The following is a 26,822-nucleotide window of genomic DNA, read 5'->3' as shown; positions in this document are numbered from 1 at the left end:
CTTCCATGTAAAATCCCATGAGAGAAAAAAGGAGGAGTGATGAGCTGTCTCAAGATATTGAGGACAGCTTCAGGGAGAAAGTGAGATTATTAACCAGGCAAAGACTAAGATGGGCACTCTAGATTAAAAATTAAAGGACCCATATGACAAAAAGCGTGGTGTGTTCTGAGACGATGAAGTGGCCCATACAGACTGTGGGATGTGTACTTAGGAGTGGCAGGTATTGGGCCTAGATTTTGGGTAGCTTTGAATGGCCAGCAAAATTTAGACTCTATATTTTAGACAAGCAGAAGCAATGACTGGATTTCAAATAGACAGTTGGTGAGCAAGCTTATTAGAAAGGTCACTCTGGGGACAGTTTGGAAGATGGACTTACGGGTAGGAGGTGAGAAACAGGTCAGAGCAAAGAAATCACTACAGATCTTCCTTGACGTTCCAGTAAAGCTACTGTGAGTTAAAAATACTGTAAGCAGAAAATGCATTTACTACACCTAAACTTATTGAACATCATAGTTTATCCTAACTTAGTTTATACATGCTCAGAATACTTACATTAGCCTACAGTTGGGCAAAATAATCTAACACAAAACCTGTTATGTAATAAAGTGTTGACCAGCTCATGTAATTTGCTGACTACTGTACTGAAAGTGAAAAACACAATGGCGGTTTGGGTACTGATGGTTTTAAGTGTAGCTGTGGTTTATCCTGTGATTGTCCAGCTGACTGGGAGTGTGGCTCACTGCCACTGCCCAGCATCACCAGAGAGTATTCCACTGCACAGAACTAGCCCAGGAAAAGATCAAAATTCAAAGTATGGCTTCTACTGATTGTGTATCCCTTTCACACCTTTGTAAGGTAAAAAAAAAAAAAATCATTTAAAGTCTAATCATCATAAGTTGGGGACCATCTGTAGGCTACTTAAATTGTTCAGGCAAGTTAAGTAAGTATGAATCAAGTGATTCCAGCAGGATGAAAGGGCAGAAACAAACGATGATGTGTTGGGAAAATTCAGTTTTTTCCTTTCAGCACAGGGAATAATCCAGTTCTTTTCTAAGGTGTGTTTCTTCTCCGTGTATCTTTTCATACTCAAAGAGAACACGTCACTTCTGGTCACCATATGGAGGCTTTCCTCCATTCCAAGCAATTCTCTATGACAAAAATGTAAGTATTGTAGTATCCTGATGAAGAGCATCCTTTCCTTATTTCATTACGTAAGAAACAGTCAGATGACCGAGACATAGGTAACGCATGGAGGCACCAACAGCTATCAAGGTTGTCAGATTGCTAAGTCTCACCTTTCTGAACCCTGGAAAGGGTTACTGGGTTATTTCCAGAACTATCTGAGGTCTTGTTACTGCAATTCTTATGTACAGTCCAGGCTTATTCATTGACAATTCACTTAACTAGAAATTTCAAATAATGAGTTATTTCTTATATGTGATAACTCATCTTTATAATATAAGTCACCAAGAACTGCGAAATACTGTATTTAATTTAGTATTGTAAAGTAAAATAAAGTAAAAATAAAATTAATAATAAAAAAGAAAACGAAAAAAAAAATAAATAAAAGCAAACCAGAAAAATTCGATTTCATTTGCTACTATTTTAGTGTATTTTTTAAAGTACAATTTTATTTGAGATAACTGTAGATTCAGATGCATGTGTAAGAATTAGTACAGAGAAATCTCTTGTACTCTTTCCCAGTTCCTCTCAGTGGTAACGTCTTGCAAAACCACAGTTAAATTTAACAACCAGGACACGGACACTGATGGAGTGTAGGTCTATTTCTGTGTTCTCTCTTCTGTTCCATTGACTCATCCATCGTTTCCTCCATCAGTATCATATAGTTTTGACCATGGTAGTTATATAGTGGGCTCCAGTATGGGGAAGAGTGATTCTTCACACTTTATTCTTCTATTTCAAGATTGTTTTAGGTATTCTAAGGCCTCTTTTTAATGTCCTTAATAATACTTTTACTTTGAAAAATTAGAAATCTGGGCATACTATCTTTGGCATCCCTATTAACAAGAATATGAATTATTAATATCTCATTCATCAAAGTCCTGAATAAGAATTTACTTTTAATCCTTACTTTAAGGTAAATTACCATAAAGTAGATTATAAAAGCAAGTTATGGACATTTCTCTGTAGGTATTTAAAACCATCTATTCTTATCTATATGTCCTAAACACTTCAGGTCTAATAATTCTGAAGATATTCACTATTTAAAATGATTTTAAAGGCCAGAAGTCTTACCATGTTAAACCAGTGAGGTGTTCTATAAAAACTGTTCTATTTTATCAACATTTAGTCATATTTACCTACCTATATAACCTTTAAAAAAGCAATAAATAACTGTAAGCACAGAACATGAATAAATCCTAGAACCAGCTTGTTAAAATGCAACTTTGTCTTTTAAGAATCTGCTGTGCTATTTACTTTTGGAGAAAGGCAAAAAAGACAAACAAAAGCTTCTGCAAATTGATGCTTAGAGAGTAAATGTACTTAAGTGTGTGGGTATATTTTTAGCCTTGAGAATGTATATTCTCACCAGCAGCGCTCTCTGGTAATTGCCTGTTTTAACAGATGGGTCAGAATACATGAGATAAATCCATAGATTGCTGCATAAATTTGCCAATTATTGAATTTTAAAACACACAGCATTATAAAAGTTTATGCAACCTTCTAATCTGTGGGACTCCTAATTTATTTTTGAGGGAGATGGAGTTTTTGTTTTCTCCCAGACAACTGATTAAAATATTTGTGCTGTCTTTAAGTGATAAAACAGGCTTTTAACAAGGTATTCTAAAAATGAAAAGTCTAGCCATATTAGAAATCACTGCAGCATATAATCAAAGTCAATACAAAATAAAAATGACACCACCATAGATAATGCTAACAAAGTCTTTAAATAAAAAAAGAAGAGCTTTAAAATTTGTTTTCAACAACTTTGTTGAGATGTAGTTGACTTAAACTAAACTGCACATATTTGAATTGTACTAAAAAATATATGTTTTGACACTTGCATACCCCTGTGAAGCCACCACCACAAGCAAGATAATAAACATACCTATCACCCTCAAAAGTATTTTTGTGCCTTTTTTTATAACCTTTCCTACTTCTATTCCAGCTGAGATGACCACTCAAGATATTAGGTTGCATTTTCTAGAATTTTATATAAATGGAATTACACAGCATATATATTGGCTTCTTTCTCAGCATAATTATTCCCAGATTCATCCATGTTTCTGCATGTATAATAGTTCATTATTTTTTATTCTGGTAGTGTGGATACAGTGGGGTTCCCAGGTGGCACTTGTGGTAAAAAAACCCACCTGCCAATGCAGATAGACGTAAGAGACACAGGTTCCATCCCTGGGTCAGGAAGATTCCCTGGAGGAGGGCAGGGCAACCCACTCCAGTACTCTTGCCTAGAGAATCTCATGGACAGGAGCCTAGTGGGCTACAGTCCATGGGGTTGCAAAGAGTCAGACATAGATGAAGCAAGTTAGCACACATGGACACAGTAACCCAATTTGCTTATCCATTTACTGATTGAAGGGCATTTGGATTGTTTCCAGATTTTGGCTAGTAAAACTGCTATAAATATTTGTATGCAAATCTCTGTATGGACCTGTGTTTTCATTTCTCTTGGATAAACATGTAGAAGTGGAATGGCTGGATCACATAGTAGATGTGTGCTTAACTCTTTAAGAAGCTGTCCAACTTTTTTCCAGACTGGTTGAACCACTTAAATTTCTACTAGCAATGAATGAGAATTTCAGTTGTTTTACATCTTCACCAATACTCGGTATGGTCAGTTATTTTAATTTTAACCATTGTGTTAGATGTGCAATGGTATCCCCTGGCGGCTTTAATTTGCACTTACCTAATGATGGAGAAGGCAATGGCATCCCACTCCAGTACTCTTGCTTGGAAAATCCCATGGACGGAGGAGCCTGGTAGGCTGCAGTCCATGGGGTCGCTGAGAGTCGGACACGACTGAGCAACTTCACTTTCACTTTTACTTTCATGCATTGGAGAAGGAAATGACAACCCACTCCAGCGTTCTTGCCTGGAGAATCCTAGGGTTGGGGGAGCCTGGTGGGCTGCCGTCTATGGGGTCACACAGAGTCGGACATGACTAAAGCGACGGAGCAGCAGCAGCAGCAGCATTAATGATTAATGATAATGAGAATCTTTTCATTTTCTTGTTTGTTATTCCTATAGCTCTTTGATGAAGTGTGTTCAAACACTTTGCTCCTTTTATAAAAAGTGGTATTGTTTTCCTATTACTGAGTTTAAAGAGTTCATTGAATATTCTGGATATAAGCACCGTATTCTATATGTGATTTGCAAATATTTTCTCTTAGTCCTTGGATTACCTTTCTATTCTTAACAGTATCTTTTGAAGAACAGAACTTTAAAATTTTGAGTTTTGTCCAATTTATTGTTTTTTTTTCCTCTTATGGATTATCCTTTTGGTGTTGTATTTAAGAAATATTTTTCTAAACCCAAGGTCTCAAAGATTTCCTCCCATGTTGTTTGTTAAGAAGTTCTATAGTTTTAGATCTTTACATTATAGCTAAGATTCATTTTAAGTTAGTTTTTGTGAATTGTAAGGGGTATGGTTAGAAATTCTTGTTTTTGTGTATGTATTTTCAAATGCTTCAGGACCCTTTATTGAAAAGATTTTCTCCACTGAATTGCCTTATACACCTTTGTTAAAAAGCAGTTTCTATTCATGTTTGGCCGTATTTCTGGTCTCTTTATTCTTTTCCATTGATCTATTTGCTTGTCTATGACAATGCTGCACTGTCTTAATTCTTATAGTTTTATGTTGAATTTTGAAGTCAGACAGTATTTGTCTTCTAACTTTGATCCTCTTCTTCAGTTGTTACGCAGACAACCAATGTGTTACGACAGAGAGTAGTTGTGTTTAAAGATGCTTTTTAGGGACTTCCCTTGTGGTTCAGGGATTAAGACTCTGTGCTCCCAATACAGGAGGTGTGGGTTCAGTTCCTGATTGGGGAATTAAGATCTCACATGTCATGTGGTTTGGCAAAAAATAACAATTTTTTAAAAAAGGTGCTATGAACTAATTCTGGTCTGATAAGATGGAGCAAAATCTTCAGTTGTAAGTTTTTCCATGAAGGATATGTTCACAGTTAATACATTGGTGTTCTATCACTTCAGTTATATCTCAGCTTTGTTGAACACAGACTGTTTCAATTATTGTGGCTGAAAGCTACATTTGTTCAGTTCTTTACAAATATTAACTATTGTTATATAGGTAAGTGAAAATTAAGTGCTGAGTATAACTTGCAGAAGACATCTTTGTATTTTGATATGCTGATGAATTCAGAAGGCACTTGGACTGACTTTTCATGCAAATTTTTATTAAAAATTCTGCAGAACTAAAAACTACTATCTAACCTGGAAGGATGAGAAACACGTCTAATCTTACAGTCCAGTTTCCTGCAACAATTTTCAGTGGTCTTTACCATCCTTTCAGCCTGACCATTTGCTTGAGACCATTGCAAGATATGATAAAAAAGTGGTTTCTATGATTTATTTGGAACTTACTAACACAACTTTGAGGGGGATTTTTGTTTTTGTTTTTGTTTTCTCTTCTTCCCCCTCTCCCCCAAACTGAGATTGTCAATATGCTACACCTCACTTGTGTTGGGAAATTTATGAATAGGAAACTTGCCTGGGGCTAGGCTGTGTTATAACTGACAGCTTAGATGTCGAACTTAGGCAAACGGGGTTTATATACTGATTTTGTTTTGTAGCAATCTGGCCTTATGTTATCAAACATTACTCCCAGGTGGCTCACTGGTAAAAGAATCCAGTTGCCAGTGCAAGAGATGAAGTTTTCCCTGGATAAAGAAATGGCAACCCACCACAGTATCCTTACATGGAAAATTCCATGGACAGAGGAGCCTGGCAGGCTACAGCCCATGGGGTCATAAGAGTCAGACACGACTTAGCAACTAAACCACCACCACCATATTCATCAACCAGCTCAATAAGCAAGCCTCAACCCCTTCCTCTGGGTTTGCAAAGAATCAGACACAACTGAGCATGCATGCATGGAATGTTTATAAAACACTTAGGCCATCTGTACCTTATGTAGGCATTGTTATGCTCTAAGTAAGTGGTTTGCTAACTTGTCTGCATATTAGCATCACCTAGAAACCTTTAAAAAATTTTGAAGTTCAGGCCACACCCCTGACCAATTAAATCTCAATCTCTTGGGATTGGACATAGGGACCATCCAGACAGTAGGATCTTCCTGATCCAGGGATTTGAACTCACGTCTCATTTCTCTCCTGCATTGGCAGGTGTGTTCTTTACTACTAGCGACCCCTGGGAAGCACAAGCAAGGTCCTTAGATAATCCTAAATGTGTTAGTCCTTCAGTAGTGTCTGATTCTTGGCGACCCCATGGACTGTAGCCTGCCAGATTCCTCTGTCCATGGAATTCTCTAGGCAAGAATACTGGAGTGGGTTGCCATTTCCTCTTCCAGGGGACCTTCCCGACTGAGGGATTGAACCTGAGTCTCCTGCATTGCAGGTGGATTTTCTACCTTCTGAAAAAATTGCACACACACAGCAGAAAATTTAATGCAATTATTTGACCCAAAGTTATGAACCAAGCAGTAGGGAAATTGGAACATTTTATTGTCATTTGTGAAAAAGCCTACTATAACCTATTGAAGTGAAGTGTTAGTCACTCAGTTGTGTCCAACCCTTTGCGACCCCATGGACTGTAGCCGACGAGGCTCCTCCATCCATAGCATTCTTCAGGCAAGAATACTGGAATGGGTTGCCATTCCCTTCTCCAGGGATCTTTCTGACCAGGGATCAAACCCAGGTCTCCTGCATTGTAGGCAGATTCCCTGCTGTATGAACCAGCAAGGAAGCTTATTTAAGTTATTAATATAACCTTAAATCAATAAGGGATTCTTGATTAAGGTTTTACCAGTACATATCATGGAATCAACTCTGGTAAATAATACACTGGATCTTGACATGTGCTTCATTTTTTTTTTCCCAGTCTTTGCAGTAGTTAGATAAAGTCCAAGCCATTAGAAAGAGAGAGTCTACCCAATGCTTTCCTGAGAATAATTCCCAGATGTGCTTCATGTACAATGGCCAACATAACTTGATGACTAGTTTCTGGAACAATATCCTGTTTGCTATAAAACACATTCCTATGGCATGTAATTTTTCTTTCTCTACACACACTTAATTTAGGACATCGATGAACCAGCATCACAGCTCTAGTGGGAGCACTACAACAGGTTTTAGTATCTTAAGTGACTGATGGTTCTGGACATCACCATTTGCTATTGCTCTTCCAGGCCTATAAACAAATTGCAAAAACTGAGCAAAAATGACACTTCTGCATACATGATGACATAATTGTGGGTGTAGACTTAATCTTATGGCAGAATCCCCAAAGAGCTTATGTCAGTACAAATTGTAAAGACATTGCCATAGGGATATTTTTAGGATTTATTTGCTCCCACAGTAACTGTAAAGAACTCAGTGTCATTTGACAGTAATTCTATTATTTTGAGAACTTTCTGCTTGGCTAGTAGGCAACTATTCTTCAGTCTACCTGGCACTTTGAGGCTAAGGACTCTCCAGACTGCATCAACTGAAACAATAATGGTTTGTATTCAGTGTAATATCGTGATGCCAACCAAGAAGTTAATAACACTTTGACATTCTGAAAAGTGTTTTCCCACTAGATAGTTCCAACACTACCAGTAGTGTTGGAATAAAGTACCTTTATTTTCCAGTAGGCATTAAAGTACCTCAACAAGGTTGATTTCTTTTTTAATTTGAGATTTTTTGTTTTTCAAAGGGCAAATGACTTTATTTTCGTTTTACAGTTATAAAAATATTGTTAGCCATACTGGTTGGTGTAGTGAAGGAAGAAGTCATCTGAAATCTCACTATGCAATGGTAACCTCTAGGTATTTAGGTTTCCCTCCTTCCCTCCTTTTCTATTATCTTTCAACTTATTTCTCTCTCTAAAAATGCAATAAATACATTTGTATGGAAAAATCAAATATTAGAGAACAGACATAAAATGAAAAGCAGAATTCTCTCCTCCATTTTTTTCTTATCATTAAATCAGTTTTACAGAGGTTAAATGTTTCTGTTTTACTGCAATTTTGATTTATCAACTTATTTGCTACTTGTCTTTTCTTCCTACCAGTTTTAATAATCATATTATTACTTTGATTTCTAATGACTACTGACTTTTTAAAATTTTCTATTTGGTTTTTTTTTTCAGCTTTGAGGTGTAATCGACAAATACCTAATTGTAATATATTTAAAGTGTACATCATGATGATTTGACATACATATATATTGTGAAAAGATTTTCCCCATCTAGTTAATTATGACATTCATCACCTTAAAACTGTTGACAAAGTACTTTGTTCCTGTGTGTGAAGGCTAAGTTGCTTCAGTTCAGTTCAGTTCAATTCAGTTCAGTTCAGTTCAGTCACTCAGTCGTGTCCGACTCTTTGTGACCCCATGAATCACAGTACACCAGGCCTCCCTGTCCATCACCAACTCCTGGAGTTCACTCAAACTCATGTCCATCGAGTCAGTGATGCCATCCAGCCATCTCATCCTCTGTTGTCCCCTTCTCCTTCTGCCCCCAATCCCTCCCAGCATCACAGTCTTCCAATAAGTCAACTCTTCGCATGAGGTGGCCAAAGAACTGGAGTTTCAGCTTTAGCATCATTCCTTCCAAAGAAATCCCAGGGCTGATCTCCTTCAGAATGGACTGGTTGGATCTCCTTGCAGTCCAAGGGACTCACAAGAGTCTTCTCCAACACCACAGTTCAAAAGCATCAATTCTTCAGTGCTCAGCTTTCTTCACAGTTGCTTCAGTAGTGTCCAACTCTTTGCGATCCTAGAGACTGTAGCCCACCAGGCTCCTCTGTCAATGGAATTCTCCACATAAGAATACTGGAGTGGGTTGCCATGCCCTCCTTCAGGGGATTTTCCCGACCCAGAGATTGAACCTGTGTCTCCTCCATCTCCAATATTTCAGGTGGATTCTTAACCCACTGAGCCACCTGGGAAGCCACTTTGCTCCTAGTTGAAAAAAATGCATAGCCATCACATTCATGATAAATGTCAACTATTTCAAATTGGTGAAAAAAGTCATAAACTACAAACAGTGTTCTTCTTTATGAAATGTATCTTAATAGAGCTATAATATTGTGGTACTATTGCAGGAGGATGAGGCTGTCAGCCTATTCTGTGGACAATACAAGCAAAAAGAACCATCATTCTCAAGGTGGGAAAAGTATGTGCTATCTTTTTTGTGGGGGCAGAATTTTATTGGCATATAGTTGATTTACAATTTTGTGTTAGTTTCAGGTGAATCAGTTATATATATATATATATATATATATATATATATATACACTCTTTTTAAGATTATTTTTCCATATAAGCCATTACAAAGTTTCTGTAGAGTTCCCTGTGCTATAGAGTAGGTTCTTATTATTTATATTATAGATGGTATTTTGCATACGTCAATCCCAATCTCCCAAGTCATCCCTCCCCCTACTGACCTTAAATGTTATATTGAAATGTCTATTGTCTATTCCAATGACTGCCACTCTCTTTCACTTTTTGTGTGAAAGACACCAACTTATTATTCAAACTTCTACCTGTCCTGCCCATTTTTAATGTTTCAACTGCTGTATTTCTGCAATGTCAAGATTTATCATATTTATATTTTGTTCTGCAAGGATTCAAAATCAAGAGATCTGGGTTAAAATCACATTTTCAATATACATAAGGTATATAATATAATTCTACTAGGCCTCAGCAGCAAGTTTGTGACTTTTTCATTTTGCTTAAAGGTGTCTTTTGATGAACCTGTTTCTAATTTTGATAAATTCCAATATATCATATTTTTCTTTAATGATTACTGATTTTTATACACCAAAAAAATCTTTGCCTACTGCATGATTGCAAAGATATTCTTTATGCTTCCTTCTAGGGATTTTATAGTTTTGGCTTTAATTTTTAGGTTTTCAATGCAATTTAGGTTAATTTTTAAATATGTTGTGATGTATATGTCAGGATACATAGCTATCCGGTTATTCTAGCACCATTTGTTGAGAATATTTTCTTTTTCCCATTGAATTTCTGGCATTTCTGTCAATTAGCTGAGGATATGTGGTGTGTATTTCAGATTTTCTATTTTGTTCAATCTGTCTATTTGTCTTTTCTTATGCCAATAATGCACTGTCTTAAATACTGTAGCTTTATACTAAGGTATTTTAAGGACTTCCCCGGTGGCTCAGATGGTAAAACATCTGCATACAATGTGGGAGACCCGGGTTCAGTCCCTGGGTTGAGAAGATTTCTTGGAGAAGGAAATGGCAACCCACTCCAGTATTCTTGCCTGAAAAATCCCATGGACAGAGAAGCCTAGTAGGCTACAGCCCATGGGGTCGCAAAGAGTCGGCCATGACTGAGCGACTTCACTTTCACTATACTAAGTCTTAAAATCAGTTAATCTAAGTCTTCTGAATCATTTTCTTTTTTGAGACTTTTCAACCATTCTAGGCTTTTGTATATTCACAAAACACTTCATGTGACACTATCAATTTCCAACAACAAAAATAACAACAAAGCATTCTGAGTTGTGAGCACACTGATTCTATAGATCAATTTGGGCTGAAATGGCATTTTGATAATATTGTCTTGCAATAATATTTATGATGTATCTTACTCATTAAGCAACTCTAAATGAGCTGCTTAATTTCTTTCTGCAGTTTTGTGATTTTCAAAGTAGAGATATTTTATACCTTTCCTTAAATTTATTCTTAGGGATTTAATGTTTTTTTTGACACTGTTATAAAAATATTTATTTTTAATTGTTATTTTCCAATTTTCTGTTGAAACATTATAGAAATACTGACTTTATATCCTCCAACTTTGCTGAATTCACTTATTGGCCCTAATAGTTTTTTTGGACAATAATCTAGAATCACATTGTCTGTGAATAAAGGCAGTTTCATTTTTGCTTTTCCATTATTTATTCACAATTACTCATTTCTTTATATGTTATATCCATCTTTTCTTATAGACTTTTAAATACATGTATCAAAGTTATTTTAAAGTCTTTTTCTGCCAAATCTAACACCTCTGTCCTCTGTTGGTCTCTTTCTATTGTATTAAGTCACATTTTCCCATTTCTAGTAATTTTTTATTGCTATGCTGTGGATAATACATTGCAAAATCTCTGGATCTTCCTCTGAAAAGTGCTGAGTTTTGTTCCAGAAAGTAGCTAAATTTACAGACAGTTCACCTTCAGTCTGGAGAGGCTGGGTTTTTATTTTGTTAGGGCAGCTCTATGATTTAGTTTTGGTGATGTAGCTTTTATTCCTAACTTTATGAAAAGTCCAAGGTGTTTGCCAAACCCTTCTACTGGGTTGGCCAAAAAATTTGAGTCTTTTCATTACACCTTACAGAAAAACCTGAACGAACTTTTTGGTCAATCCAATAACTTAGTTGGAGTTCAGCTCCAAAGTGTGTCTTACCTGTGGCAGGTAAAATCTTAGTTCTTGGAGTCTTCCTCAGATGTTACTTTCAGCTAGGCTTCTAAGATTCTCAATGGCACATTCACAGCTGAGGCATAACCCAACATTTTGAGGGGAGCTTACATACAGATTTTGTGTCTTCTTACCCAGAAGCTCCTTCCTTTTGGAGATTTACCCCTAGATTTTCAGTTGTTCAGGCAATCCCAAACTTGGGTCTCTAAATTCTTTGACCACTAGGATTGTGGCTTTCTTTTAGAGTTCTGTCCTTCCATGCAACACAGACTGAAGAGTGAGGAGGGCTATTTTTATAGCTCTATTTAGAACTCTAATCACTCTATTTAGAATCAAATATATACATAAGAAATCTGATCCAAACTTTACAAAGTTTTACTAAGCTTTTCCCATTTCCTCGATGAAGATTTTCTCTCCTAACTCTGACTGAATAATTTGTAAGTCTTATTTTTCCTTTCCACTTTCATCATAACTCGATCATACTCCTTAAAATTTTTCAGTTATATTCATAATTGTCAAAACTGGATTTCTATTACCACTGGTGTCATAGAAGTAGAATGAGATTGAGAATCAGGACACCAGTGCTTTATCACTGCTCTTTTTCACCAATCAGCTGTGTCATATTAGAATTAGGGAACCACCAAACCATTCTGTTCTTCAATTTCCTATTTGGACAAAAGCTAATAATGAATTAACTAATGTCAAAAGATAATTCTAATCAGAGTCTATACACACACACACATGTATATAATATCGACAAATTACTTTGAAATTCTCTAAATTTCAAATAAACTCTTTAAATTTTGATTTAAAAAATTTAATATCTTATTAATAAATAAATCATGTCACCAAAATAACAGCTATGATAAAAAAATTGCCAAAATATAAAAATACTTTTTGTATTTTCCTCTTGGATCTTTTTAGGCTAGAGTATGCAAAATATCAGCTGATGCAAAATAATCATGCTTTTTAAATGGCAAAGATGAATGGTGTTTGATAACTTCTTAAAATAATTATATATATGAAATCATATAGTAAAATGATTATATGCATAAAGTCATATATATAGTTTCTAAAAATGAAATATTTTCTACTTTCTTATTGTGAATTGAGTATATCATATATATATTCTTCATTTTAAGATATATGTAATCATTAAAGTTTTGAAAGATATGCCATAAAAGCCAAGAACTGTCTTTAGTATGAAGCTCTTATAAATATCTATAAATCATTCTTTACAAATTACTTGATTTTAAAGGGAAATCATAATAATATCACAAAACTTGTAAACAAAGTTTTGCTTCTTAAATATTGTCTTTTATGTGTGACCAAACAAAATAATGGACTCACAAGTTTGTTTGACATTTCACTGGATTCAACACAATTTGATCTAAATATCAAAGAAATATGTGGCAGTGTACATTCGAAAATTAATATTGAACAATGTTTCTAGGAACTCTGCTTATGACTAAAAGCTACCTCATTTTTTGTCTACCTTTTTAATCTATTTCATCAGGAGCTATTTAGAGGGCTATTATATGTGTAGTTAGACGTCTGTGTCCCTAGGGCTATTGCCCTCCTTCTCCACACACAGATGCAGACAATTTCAAGGCATCTACACTTCCATTCTTCACTTCATTTTAGAGTACCATTGACATCATTTGTTCAAAATGATCTCCTATTTGTAAAAGCCAACTGCCTTTCTCTTGCTTTTCATCAGAGAAGAGGATAACATCAAAACTATTCCTATGAGGGATCTTAAGCTAGCAAGCTAGATGTTTTCTTTTCCATTCTTAATTTCTTTATACTTAAAATTTTTATCCAAGATATGCACACAAAATAGTTAAGAGTTAAGAAATCTTTAAAGCAACATTTCCCTCTTCCTTACAGCTCCTCTGATTTCTAATTCCCAGAAGCAACCATTTCTTTTCTTTTCTTTTTTTTTTTAATCTTATCAACCCCCAAATTATGGGCATTTTATTTTTTATTTTTTATTTTTTTTTACTTTTAAAATCTTTAATTCTTACATGCGTTCCCAAACATGAACCCCCCCTCCCACCTCCCTCCCCATAACATCTCTGTGGGTCATTATTTAAAATTTACCTATGCTGTGTGCTAGATCATGCGTGCTAAATTGCTTCAGTCGTGTCTGACTCTTTGTGACTCTTTGGATTGTAGCCCTCTAGGCTCCTCTGTCCATGTGATTCTCCAGGCAAGAATATTGGAGTGGGTTGCCATGCCCTCTTCCAGGGCATCTTTCCCAACCAGGGATTGAATCTGCCTCTCTTATGTCTCCTGAATTTGCAAGCAAGTTCTTTACCACTAGCACCAGCTGGGAAGCCCAAAATTTACCTGAATAGTTCTAAATAACATAGTTTTATTACTATATCATGTAGATTTTATTTCATGTCATCTCCCTCCAGATGAATAGTTAGACTATGTTTTTGTTTAAAACCATTCACATACTGCCTGCATCTCTATTCCCCTACCAATATATTTGTTCCCTGTACTCTCTCTCCCAAGATAGTTACATGATGTTCAGTTAGATCAACATTCAAGATTTGCAGTCATAACTAGGTAAACAACATTTCCTGCTGAGCCACATAATATATAGTATTAATTTTACTTTCCTTCCATTAGATTTCATAGTCTTATTTTTTTCCTTTGATCAGTGATTTTATATATTTAATTTTTCAGTTAATATATTAATTTGGTGCAAAAGTAATTGAGGTTTTGCATTGTTGAACTTTGCTGTTTTGATATTGGAATACAATTTAAAATAAATGTGATTATGTTATATATCATTTTAATGCACATTTCTTGCTTCATTTTTTTTTTGCTAATGATATTACTTGCTGTTTATTTTATATTTATCGTAGACCAGGGGAATGATGTTAGACAAAAAGCAAATTCAAGGGATTTTCTTATTTTAGTTGAAAATGGGTCGTAAAGCAGCAGAGACAACTCACAACACAACAACGCATTTGGTCTAGGAATTGCTAATGAACATACAGTATAGTGGTGGTTCAAGAAGTTTTGCAAAGGAGATGAGAGCTTTGAAATTGAGGAGTGTAGTGGCCAGCCGTCGGAAGATGACAATGACCAACTGAGAGCCATCACTGAGCTGATCCTCTTCAAACTATACAAGAAGTTGCCAAAGAACTCAGTGTCGATCATTCTATAGTTACTTGGCATTTAAAGCCAAGTTGGAAAGGTGAAAACGCTCAATAAGTGGGTGCTTCATGAGCTGGCTGCAAAAAAAAAAAAAAAAAGTCACTTTGAAGTGTCGTCTTATTCTATGCAACAACGATGAACCATTTCTCGATCAGGTTGTGATGTGTGATGAAAAGTGGATTTACATGACAACCGGAGACAACCAGCTCAGTGGCTGGACTGAGAAGCTCCAAAGCACTTCCCAAAGCCAAACTTGCACCAAAAAAAAGTCATGGTCACTGTTTGGTAGTCTGCTGATCCACTACAGCTTTCTGAATCATGGGGAAACTTTATATCCAAGAGGTGTGCTTAGCAAATTAATGGGATGCACTGAAAACTGCAATGCCTCAAGCCAGCATTGGTCAACAGAAAGGGCCCACTTCACCCAACCACGTCGCATGACCAGTGCTTCAAAAGTTGAAAAAATTGGGCTGCAGAATTTTGCCTTATCTGCCATATTCATGACCTCTCACCAACCACTTTCTTCAAGGATCTCGACAACTTTTTGCAGGGAAAATGCTTCCACAATCAGCAAGAGGCAGAAAATGCTTTCCACATGTTCATCAAATCCCAAGGCATGGATTTTTATGCTATAGGAATAAACAAACTTATTTCTTGTTAGCAAAAATGTGTTGATTGTAATGGTTCCTATTTTGATTAATAAAGATGTCCTTGAGCCTAGTTATAATGATTCAAAATTCACTGTCTGAAATCACAATTATGTTCACACCAACCTAATATATGCATAATCATATAACTCAATTCCAAAAGCTTAGTTTCCCTCAGAGTTGATTAGTAGTTTGGCAGGGTATAGAATTTTAGATTAGAAATTTCAGGATTTTAAAGTCATTTCTTCAGTGTGTTCTACATTTCAGAGCTGTTGTTAAGAACTCCGAAGCCTTTCTGATACTTGACCCTTCTATGTACATTCTCTTTGAAAATGAGTGGAACTTTTTCTTTGCTCCCAGTGTTCAGAAAAATACATAATAATAGACATTAGTATGGATCTATTTTTTTTCTAGCATGTTAAGGCATTATGCATTAAGCAGGTCCTCTGCAAATTATTTTGGATTATTGTTTGTTGATGTCTTTGATTGCATTTTCTTTGGAATTTTTAAATTTGGGTATTGGACTTCTTATATGGCTTATCTTTTCTTTCCTATTTTTGTCTTTTTACTCTGATATCTGAAAAGTTTCTGTATTTTTATTTTCCAGCCTTTCTAGTGAATTTTTAAAATTTCTGCTAGCATCTTTTCTAAATTCTAAAATCTTTTTAAGAAAAATTATGAATGCTCCCCTTACCTTTTTAAACAGCATACTGACCTTACCTCATGCTTATAATATTCCTTATCTTATGATGATTTTCCATACCATCTTGTCCTTCTGAAACCCACTTAAAGGTTGGTGTCTGTGATCTTCTCTGGCAGTGAATTTCCATGATCATCTTCCATTTGTCAGACAATCCCTTCTACAGAATTTGTCATAGTTTAGCTCTTAACACCTTGACCTTTGCTCTCAATCCTCCTTTCCACTTTTCACTGACTCTGACTTTAGCTATTAAGTTTATACTTGATGAGTCTCATCTTGCATGTTCCAAGTGTATCATGATATAAAGTATGACAAAGGTTGACCATAATTTGAAATGCTTTGTTTTAGCAAAATTATATAGACTTCTATACAGAAGGATCATTTTGAATGTTCATTATTATAATGTGCATTATGAATATCCAAGAAGGAGCAAGCATGTTCCAAATTTATTTGGTCTCAGATTCTTTGAATGGGGCATCTCATACCAGTATTGCTTGAGAGACACATTTTGGGAAATACTGCTTAATATTGTGATTGATAATGTCTCACCTTAATTTAGTTTTGTGCCAGAAATTGGGCATGGGATATTTTTACTTGGACATTCTACTAACTCAGTAGGTCTAGAACCACATCTTCATCATCTTTCAAGTCACTATCCCTTCTCAATCTTTTTTAATCAGCATCTACCAGAGTTTTCTCATTCATTCCAGCTCAAAACCTCAGCATCATATTTGAATTTTCCTTCTTCATTTCCTTTACCCATTCAGCTATCTCTTATTTATTTATTAAATTGCTTCTTGAATTTGTATGTACTTGTTATCTATCTAGTTTAAATTCTCATAACCATATCTGGAAATCATCCTAACTGGCCAGGCTGTGTCAAGTTTTTTCTTAAACGAATCCCTTCTACAGCAACTACTTTTGTTAAAATACAAATTAAATCATGTTACTGTCCTGTTTAGGATTTTCAGCCAAATTCCTGTTGCCTCTTGAATAAAGTTTGCAGTGTTAACTGGTATGTTTAAGGTTAATGTCTCTATTAGCCTTCCCTCATTTAGTTCCTTGCTACTTCTCTAATTTTGCTATTTATTTGAGCTAAGTAGACCTCATTGTTCTAAAAATGTAAAGATATTTCCAGCTCTGAGCCACTTATTGACCATCTGCCATGCATTAGTTCAGGCAGTATTTTTTTAATTTCATGGATCATGAAATCAATTATTTTGGTGTTTAAATTAAATTCATCTTTATTTTTAGTTGTTTGCTTAAAGATCATATCTGTATTATAGTTCTATATTTTCTTCTCATTAGGAAGTAATGATCTCTGCAAGATGTTCTTACATTTTAAAATCAGTTATTCAATCCTATGTAACATAGTACCTCAAGCTCAATTATTTAAAACAAAAAAAGTAGTTTATTTGTTCATGTTTCTATGGGTCAGGGGGCATCCCTGACAGCTCAGTTGTAAAGAATCTGCCTGTAGTGCAGGAGACCTGGGTTTGATCCCTGGGTTGGGAAGATCCCCTGGAGAAGGGAAAGGCTATCCCCTCCAGTATTCTGCCCTGGACAATTCCATGGACTGTATAGTCCATGGGGTCGCAGAGTCGGACATGACTGAGGGACTTTCACTCCACTTCACTTCACTATGGGTCAGTGACTGGCCAGTTTTTCTCCTTTGTCAGGGGTCATAGTGTCAGTGTGAGTGCTGAGACAGCTAGAGGTCTAAAATGGTCTCACTCCCATGGCTAGCAAGTTATTTTTGGTTCCTGATTGGGCATTCAGCTGGGGTTGTTATCAGGGACTTTGGTTTTTCTCTACATAGGTCTTTCCATGCAGCTGCTTGGGCCTGTTCACAGCATAATGGTTGAATCCCCAGAAGGTGCATTATAAGAAGCAAAGATAGAAGATATATACCTTTTAAGGCCCAGGCTCAGAAGTCAAAGCTTCACATCTCCCAGTGGTCATAACAGGTACCAAAGCTAGGCAAATTCAGTGGTAGGGGAAATAGACTCCACCTTGTGATAGGAGAGTAGCAAGGCCACATTGTTATTTTTTTTTTAATATACTATAGTATTTTATTGAAATATTAAAATTGTTATATAAGGATAATTAATAATTTGCCATCAATGTTACTATGACTGCTGCTGCAGCAAATTCACTATTTTGCTTCAGGTAAATGATTCTACCTGTTTGGGTGTCTGTTAGAATATATGAGGTGAAGTGGAGTGAAAGTCCCTCAGTCACGTCCAACTCTGCGACGCCATGGACTATACAGTCCATGGAATTCTCCAGGGCAGAACACTGGAGGGGGTAGCCTTTCCCTTCTCCAGGGGATCTCTGGATCTCTCATCTCTGTTTTTTCTTTTTTTTTTAATTTAAATTTATTTAGTTGGAGGCTAATTACTTTACAATATTGTATTGGTTTTGCCATCAACATAAATCCGCCACGGGTGTACACGTGTTCCCAATCCTGAACCCCCCTCCCACCTCCCTCTCCATACCATCCCTCTGGGTCATCCCAGGGCACCAGTCCCAAGCATCCTGTATCCTGCATCGAACCTAGACATTGTTAAAGAATATGTGAAAGGGGCGATGTTATTCCAGCTTTCTTTGGAAAAACAGCTTGTTGACACTGTCTAATGTTCTTTCTAGTTTTTTTTTTTTTAAACTTCAAATTTTTAAAGACAAATTTAAACATATTATATATACACATATATACCATATAATGTTGTTCAGTCCCTCAGTCATGTCCGACTCTTTGTGACCCCATGAACTGTAGCACGTCAGGCTCCCCTGTCCTTCACTATCTCCCAGAGTTTGCTCAAACTCATGTCCATTGAGTCGATGATGTCATCCAATCATCTCCTCCTCTGTCACCCCCTTTTGCTCCTGTCCTCAATCTTTCCCAGCATCAGGGTCTTTTCCAATGAGTCAGCTCTTCGAATCAGGTGGCCAAAGTATTGGAGCCTCAGCTTCAGTGTCAGTCCTTCCAATGAATATTCAAGGTTGATTTTCTTTAGGATTGACTAGTTTGATCTCCTTGTTGTCCAAGGGACTCTCAAGAGTATTCTCCAGCAGCACAGGTTGAAAGCATCAATTCCTTGGCACTATAATAAAATACCAGAGACTGGGTGGCTTATAAATGAGAGAAATTTATTTTTCAGTTTTGGAGGCTGGAAGTCCAAGATTGGGTGGCAGCATGGTTGTGCTCTGATGAAGACCCTCTTGCAGATTGCTAACTTCTCAATGTAATCTCACATGGTGGAAGGAGCAAGGGAGTTTTCTCAGGCCTCTTTTGTAAGGCACTGATTCCATTCATGATGACTTTTCCCTTATAACCTAATCACTCCTCAAAGGCTCTACTGCCTAATATGATCAGCTTGGTGGGTAGGTTTCAACACATAAATTGAGGGAAGACACATTCAAGCCATTGTATTTACTGCAAGACATCTTGGTTACTTCTAAGTTTTGCCAATCATGATAAAGTTGGTATAGACATTTGTGTGCAGGTTTTGGCATAGACATAAGTTTTCAACTTATTTGAGTTAATATCAAGGAGTGTAACTGTTGGATCATATGGTAAGAGTATGTTTAGTTTTGTAAGAAACTACCAAACTATCTTCCAATGTGGCTATCCCATTTTATATTCTCACCAGCAATGAATGAGAGTTCCTGCTATTTTATATCCTCTCCAACATTTGTTGTTGTTTCTTTTATTTTTAGTGTGTGAAAGTGTTAGTCACTCAGTCATGTTTGACTCTTTGTGATCCCATGGACTGTAGCTCTGTCCATGGAATTCTCAGGCCAGAATCCTGGAGTGGATAGCCATTCCCCTCTCCAGGGGATCTTTCCCACCCAGAGATCAAACCCAGATCTCCCGTATTACAGGCAGATTCTTTACTGCCTGAGCCACCAGGGAAGCCCTTATTTCTAATATGAGGAAATGTATTTCCTATTTTTATAGACAAATGACAGCATACCATAATTACTCCTTTTAAAACTGTAGAGTATATCACAGATATCATGCCACAGTTATAAATATCACTTATCTCTTCTTTACAGGTGCAAAGTATGTCACTGTATTGATATAGCATGGTTTTATTTAACCCATCCCCTGTTAATGGACATTTGGGTTGTTTCCAGTCCTTGTTATTATAAATAGTACTTTAATGAATTCCTTGTCAACCTCTTTTTTTCTTTTTTCCCCAATGTATCTTTATAGTTGATTCCTAGAAATGGATTGTTAGGTCAAAGGGTATGTACTTGCATAATTCTGATATGTGTTGAAAAATTCCTTTCTCTGTAGAAGTTAATTTTTGCACTGAAAGCCTTGTGGAATCTTAGTTCCCTAACCAGAGGTCCAACCTGTGCCCCATGCAATGGAACTGCAGAGTCCTAACCACTGGCCCACCAGAGAATTCCCACATCTTGTATTTCCATAACAATGTATTAGGGTGCCTATATTTTCACAGCCTCATCAAGAGTATGTTGTCAAACTTTTGGCCTTTTCCCAATCTGATAAAACAGAAATGACAACTCAATGAGGTTCTAAATTACATTTTCATTGTTATGAACATGGTTAAAAACTCTTTTAAAGTTCCATGTGCATTTCTTTTTCCTATGAACTTTACTCATATTTTTAGCTCATCTTATTATAGGGTTGTCTTTTTCCTTTCATTTTAGAAGCTTAAATATGTATTAGAAATATTAACCCCTTGAAACATATAATTTTCCCAATGAATCATTTAAGATTTTAAAATCTGTCTTTTTATAATCATGTCTTAAATTTTTATCTGATCAAATTCATCATTTTTAGTGTTTCTGGAGTCACAGCTTTCCTACTTTCAGGTTATGGAAGAATTCGATAGTGTTTCCTTTAATAAATATATAACCATAAAGGCAATCCAGTTTAGAGGGCTGAGTGAAGTAAGCCAGGAAGAAAAACACCAATACAGTATACTAACACATATATAAGGAATTTAGAAAGGTGGTAATGATAACCCTGTACGCGAGATGGCAAAAGAGACACAGATGTATAGAGCAGTCTTTTTGGACTCTGTGGGAGAGGGAGATGGTGGGATGATTTGAGAGAATGACATTGAAACATGTATAATATCATATATGAAGTGAGTCACCAGCCCAGGTTCAATGTATGATACTGGATGCTTGGGGCTGGTGCACTGGGACGACCCAGAGGGATGGTATGCGGAGGGAGGTGGGTGGGGGGTTCAGGATGGGGAACACGTGTATACCTGTGGTGTATACATGCTGATGTATGGCAAAACCAATACAATATTGTAAAGTAATTAACCTCCAATTAAAATAAATAAATTTATTATAAAAAATAGATAAAATAAAATGAGAGGGAATTAAATAGAAAAAACATAGTATTCACTGCACAAAAAAAATCTTCATGACCAAGATAATCACGATGGTGTCATCACTCACCTAGAGCCAATGTGAAGTCAAGTGGACCTTAGAAAGCATCACTAAGAACAAAGCTAGTGGAGGTGATGGAATTCCCGTGGAGCTATTTCAAATCCTGAAAGATGATGCTGTGAAAGTGCTGCACTCAATATGCCAGCAAATTTGGAAAACTCAGCAGTGGCCATAGGACTGGAAAAGGTCAGTTTTCATTCCAATCCCAAAGAAAGGCAATGCCAAAGAATGCTCAAACTGCTGCACAATTGTACTCATCTCACACGCTAGTAAAGTAATGCTCAAAATCCTCCAAGCCAGGCTTCAGCAATATGTGAACCTAAGCTTCAGATGTTCAAGCTGGTTTTAGAAAAGGCAGAGGAACCAGAGATCAAACTGCCAACATCTGCTGGATCATTGAAAAAGCAAGAGAGTTCCAGAAAAATATCTATTTCTGCTTTACTGACTATGCCATAGCCTTTGACTGTGTGGATCACAATACACTGTGGAAAATTCTGAAAGAGATGGGAATACCAGACCACCTGACCTGCCTCTTGAGAAACCTATATGCAGGTCAGGGAGCAACAGTTAGAACCGGACATGGAACAACAGACTGGTTCCAAATCGGAAAAGGAGTACGTCAAGGCTGTATATGGTCACCCTGCTTATTTAACTTATATGCGGAGTACATCATGAGAAATGCAGGGCTGGAAGAAGCACACGCTTAAATCAAGATTGCCGGGAGAAATATCAATAACCTCAGATATGCAGATGACACCACCCTTATGGCAGAAAGCGAAGAGAAACTAAAAAGCCTCTTGATGAAAGTGAAAGAGGAGAGTGAAAAAGTTGCCTTAAAGCTCAACATTCAGAAAACTAAGATCATGGCATCCGGTCCCATCACCTCATGGGAAATAGATGGGGAAACAGTGGAAACAGTGTCAGACTTTATTTTTTTGAGCTCCAAAATCACTGCAGATGGTGATTGCAGCCATGAAATTAAAAGACACTTACTCCTTGGAAGGAAAGTTATGACCAACCTAGATAGCATATTCAAAAGCAGAGACATTACTTTGCCAACAAAGGTGCGTCTAGTCAAGGCTATGGTTTTTCCTGTGGTCATGTATGGATGTGAGAGTTGGACTGTGAAGAAAGCTGAGCACTGAAGAACTGATGCTTTTGAACTGTGGTGTTGGAGAAGACTCTTGAGAGTCCCTTGGACTGCAAGGAGATCCAACCAGTCCATCCTAAAGGAGATCAGCCCTGGGTGTTCTTTGGAAGGACTAATGCTAAAGCTGAAACTCCAATTTTTTGGCCACCTCATGCGAAGAGTTGACTCGTTGGAAAAGACCCTGATGCTGGGAGGGATTGGGGTCAGGAGGAGAAGGGGATGACAGAGGATGAGATGGCTGGATGGCATTACTGACTCGATGGACGTGAGTCTGAGTGAACTCTGGGAGTTGGCGATGGACAGGGAGGCCTGGCGTGCTGCAACTCATGGAGTCACAAAGAGTCAGACATGACTGAGCGACTAAACTGAACTGAATAAAATTTTGATAGTTTGAAAGGTATCATTCTCATCTTCACAACAAGAAAAAAGCAGGACAAATTGAAAGTCTTCAATTCTTAGATTTGTCAAAGGACTGAGGCTGAAGGATAAATTGTTACTCCCAAAACTTGAGAGACAGGAAGATACAGAGGATCACAGTTTACCAGCAGCAGAAGCCCAGCAGCAGGAGCCAGTACTGGTAGGAATACTTTCAACTGTAATTTATGAACTGTTCAGTGGCTTGATGTTTGAAAATTAAAACTCCCCAAACTTGAGAGTTAAAAACTCCATGGGGCCCAATTTTAAGGGGTCTCTCTGGCTCTTCTGAGCTCTACCTCTAGGAGCCCCATCAGGTTCTCACTGTGTAGATGGGAGTGCTTCCAGTAGGAGGAGGGGGAAAGTAACCATTTTGAAATATGCCCAGAGCTTTCTGTTCTTAACAAGGATTTACCCTTAAGGGAAACTACTTTACCAGAGTCTGAATGACTGGGATTTTTACATAAGTCTAACTACCTGCAGGAAGGGAAATACCCAACTCAGGCTCACTAAAAGACTTAAGACCTCATCATGGGGCCACAGGATACTTTCCCTCCCCCTAAACTTTACCCCAACATCACAGGGTTCCTGTGTCATATCAGGAGATAACTGCTAAAGAACTGCAAGCCTCAGATCCTATTTCAGAAGTCTCTGTGAAAACCCAAAAACTAAAGGGGAGACAAAAGCATGACACTAAAGGAACTTTATAGCTTCTGACAGCACAATTACAGTAAGCAGTAAACACTGTCTACTCTCATCCACATGAACATGAAGTATATAATGTCTTAAAACAATCAATATAGACATAGTTATAAACATGTATATTCAATTGTTATTTAAAACGAGTTTCTTACTGGGGACCACAGTGAAAAAAGCTGAAACCGTTTGGCATAAGGAGTCTCTTGATTGTTCTCTACAGAACCAAATAGTACTAGTATCTACGCATTTATTCCCCATTCAAGTATAATAGTTTCTCACATTTCATGCAACAATAGCTCAGTGAAGACATGGACAAACTGGTACTTCTTAACTAGAACTAACTTTAGCTCTTCAAGTCAGGAAAAGTCCATGTCCTAGCAATGCTTCTCTCTTCAGTTCAGTTCAGTTCAGTTCATTCGCTCAGTCGTGTCCGACTCTTTGCGACCCCATGAATCGCAGCATGCCAGGCCTTCCTGTCCATCACCAACACCCAGAGGTCATTCAGACTCACGTCCATCGAGTCAGTGATGCCATCCAGCCATCTCATCCTCTGTCATCCCCTTCTCCTCCTGCCCCCAATCCCTCTCAGCATCAGAGTCTTTTCCAGTGAGTCAACTCTTCGCGTGAGGTGGCCAAAGTACTGGAGTTTCAGCTTCAGCATCATTCCCTCCAAAGAAATCCCAGGGCTGATCTCCTTTAGAATGGACTGGCTGGATCTCCTTGCAGTCCAAGGACTCTCAAGAGTCTTTTCTAACACCACAGTTCAAAAGAATCAATTCTTTGTGCTTCTCTCTTAGCTACCTGTAATACCCACTGTGCTTGCAAAAGATGCCCAAAAATCTGCTAACATCTTACTTGTGTTAGCCACAGTTCCCAATTGCAACATTGTTGTCTGTGAAACCAGCAGAGGTTTTCTAGTAAAATTAATGGCACACAACATCTTTCCTTCAGTACTAAACTGCTCAGTAATTTAGTCTTTTTAAGATACTATTGTGCTCTCTTTACTTCTTCCTGTATTTACAGCTTTATTCTTGTTCTTAGAACTCACCTAAACAAATCTCACCCAACTGAAAGATCAATTTCCTCTTTGATCTGTAAGTCTCATTTGTCTATGAAACTGCCTTGGCCCTCCTTTCGTCTCCAAGAGTCCAAAGAATTTATTTCCTGAACCATTATTTTTAACACAAAAATTACTATCACCATCAGTTTATTACTTAACTATTTCATACATATGAATCTTGACACACTTGTTAAATTATAAGTTCCTGGAGTAGGCAGTCATTTCTTTCATATGCCATCTCAGTTGATCAAAGATGGGTTTACTCCACCTCATGCTGATGAGAATGCCCTTTATTTAAAAGTTTCAAATAGGACTTCTCTGGTGGTGCAGTGGATGGGACTCTGCCTGCCAATGCAGGGACACAGGTTCGATCCCTAGTCCAGGAAGATTTCATGTGCTGCAAAGAAACTAAACTCATGTACCACAACTACTAGGCCTGTGCTCTAGGGCCTGTGTGCCACAACTACTGCAGTCCACGTGCCCTAGAGCCCACACACCACTACTCCTGCATGCTGCAACTGGTGAAGCACGCTTGCCTAGAGCCTAGGTCCTGTGCTCCACAACAAGAGAAGCCACCCCAAAGAGAAGCCTGAGCACTGCAACCTGAGAGCAGCCCCCGCTTGCTGCAACTAGAGAAAGCCCTTGCAAAAGCAACAAAAACCCAGCACGGCCAAAAATAAATAAATACAATAAAAAGGTAAAAGTCTTCAAATAACAAATGCTGGATGGTGTGGAGAAAAGAGAATCCACTTACATTATTGTTGGGAATGTAAATTGTTGCAGTCACTATGGAAAACAATATGGAGCTTCCTTTAAAAACTAAAAAGAGAGATGCCATATGATCCAGCAACCTCACTCCTGGGCATATATCTGGAGAAAACCATAATTCAAAAGGATACATGTACCCCAACGTTTGTTGCAGCAATATTTACAACAGTCAAGACATAGAAGCAACCTAAACGTCCACTTGCTGGAGCGGTGAGCTGCAGAGAGGAGATACCCCATGTCCAAGGTCAGGAGCTGCGGCTGTGCTTCACCGGACCTGCTGTAAGAAGATATCCCACATCCAAGGTCAGAGAAACCCCAGTAAGACGGTAGGCCCTGGAGCAGCTGTGAGGAGATACCCCCTGTCCAAGGGCAAAGGAGAAGCCCCAGAGAGATGGTAGGAGGGACAAATTTGCATTTAGAATCAAACCCCATTCCCGCCAGATACTCAGAGGGCTCAAACAAACCTTGTGTGCACCAGGACCCAGGGACCCCACAGAGACAGAGACAGAACTATGTTTGAGCATTTGCTGTGGGGGTACGGGTCAGCAGTGGCCTGCCACAGGGACAGGGGCTCTGGGTGCAGCAGACTTCAGTATGGCATAAGCCCTCTTAGAGGAGGTCGCCATTAACCTCACCACAGAGCTGCCAGAACTTACACAAGACTGGGAAATAGACTCTTGGAGGGCACAAACAGAACCTTGTGCACCAGGAGAAAGGAGCAGTGACCCCACAAGAGACTGACCCAGACTTGCCCGTGAGTATCCAGGAGTCTACAGCAGAGGCGTGGGTTGGTGGTGGCCTGCTGCAGAGTTGGGGGCACTAAGTATAGCAGTACATGCATGGGATCTTTTGAAGGAGGTCACCATTATGTTCATTACCATCATGATAGTTTGGCCCCAAGTAAACTGCAGGGAGGGAACACAGCACCACCCATCAACAGAAAATTGGTTTAAAGATTTACTGAGCATGGCCTAATCAAAACAAGACTCAGCTTCCCCCTCAGTCAGTCTCTCCCATCAGGAAGCTTCCATAAGCCTCTTATCCTTCTCCTCCAGAGGGCAGACAGACTGAAAACACAATCACAGAAAACTAACCAATCTAGTCACAGGGACCACAGCTGTGTCTAACTCAGTGAAACTATGAGCCATGCCATGGAGGGCCACTCG

The 26,822-nt window shown here is 37.8% G+C and overlaps 1 long non-coding RNA gene across 13 annotated transcripts in view; it reads right to left on the bottom strand.

Moving 5' to 3' along the window:
* Positions 1-26,822, bottom strand: part of LOC138445896 (uncharacterized) — a 186,924-nt gene that overhangs the window by 34,008 nt on the left and 126,094 nt on the right. For 3 of the 13 annotated variants that reach the window (XR_011259021.1, XR_011259028.1, XR_011259020.1), the window contains one exon: positions 14,437-14,859. The exons of 4 other annotated variants lie outside the window; for them this stretch is intronic. This is a non-coding gene — a long non-coding RNA (uncharacterized lncRNA). Of the gene's footprint in view, positions 1-7,861; positions 9,129-14,436; positions 14,860-18,040; positions 18,142-23,817; positions 25,934-26,822 lie in introns of those variants that run through there. 6 more of the 13 variants (XR_011259022.1, XR_011259030.1, XR_011259032.1 and 3 more) reach the window with 5 other exon arrangements.

This window comes from Ovis canadensis, chromosome 9 (genome assembly GCF_042477335.2).
Source record: "Ovis canadensis isolate MfBH-ARS-UI-01 breed Bighorn chromosome 9, ARS-UI_OviCan_v2, whole genome shotgun sequence".
Taxonomy (NCBI): domain Eukaryota; kingdom Metazoa; phylum Chordata; class Mammalia; order Artiodactyla; family Bovidae; genus Ovis; species Ovis canadensis.
This window is presented reverse-complemented; position numbering and strand designations above follow the sequence as displayed.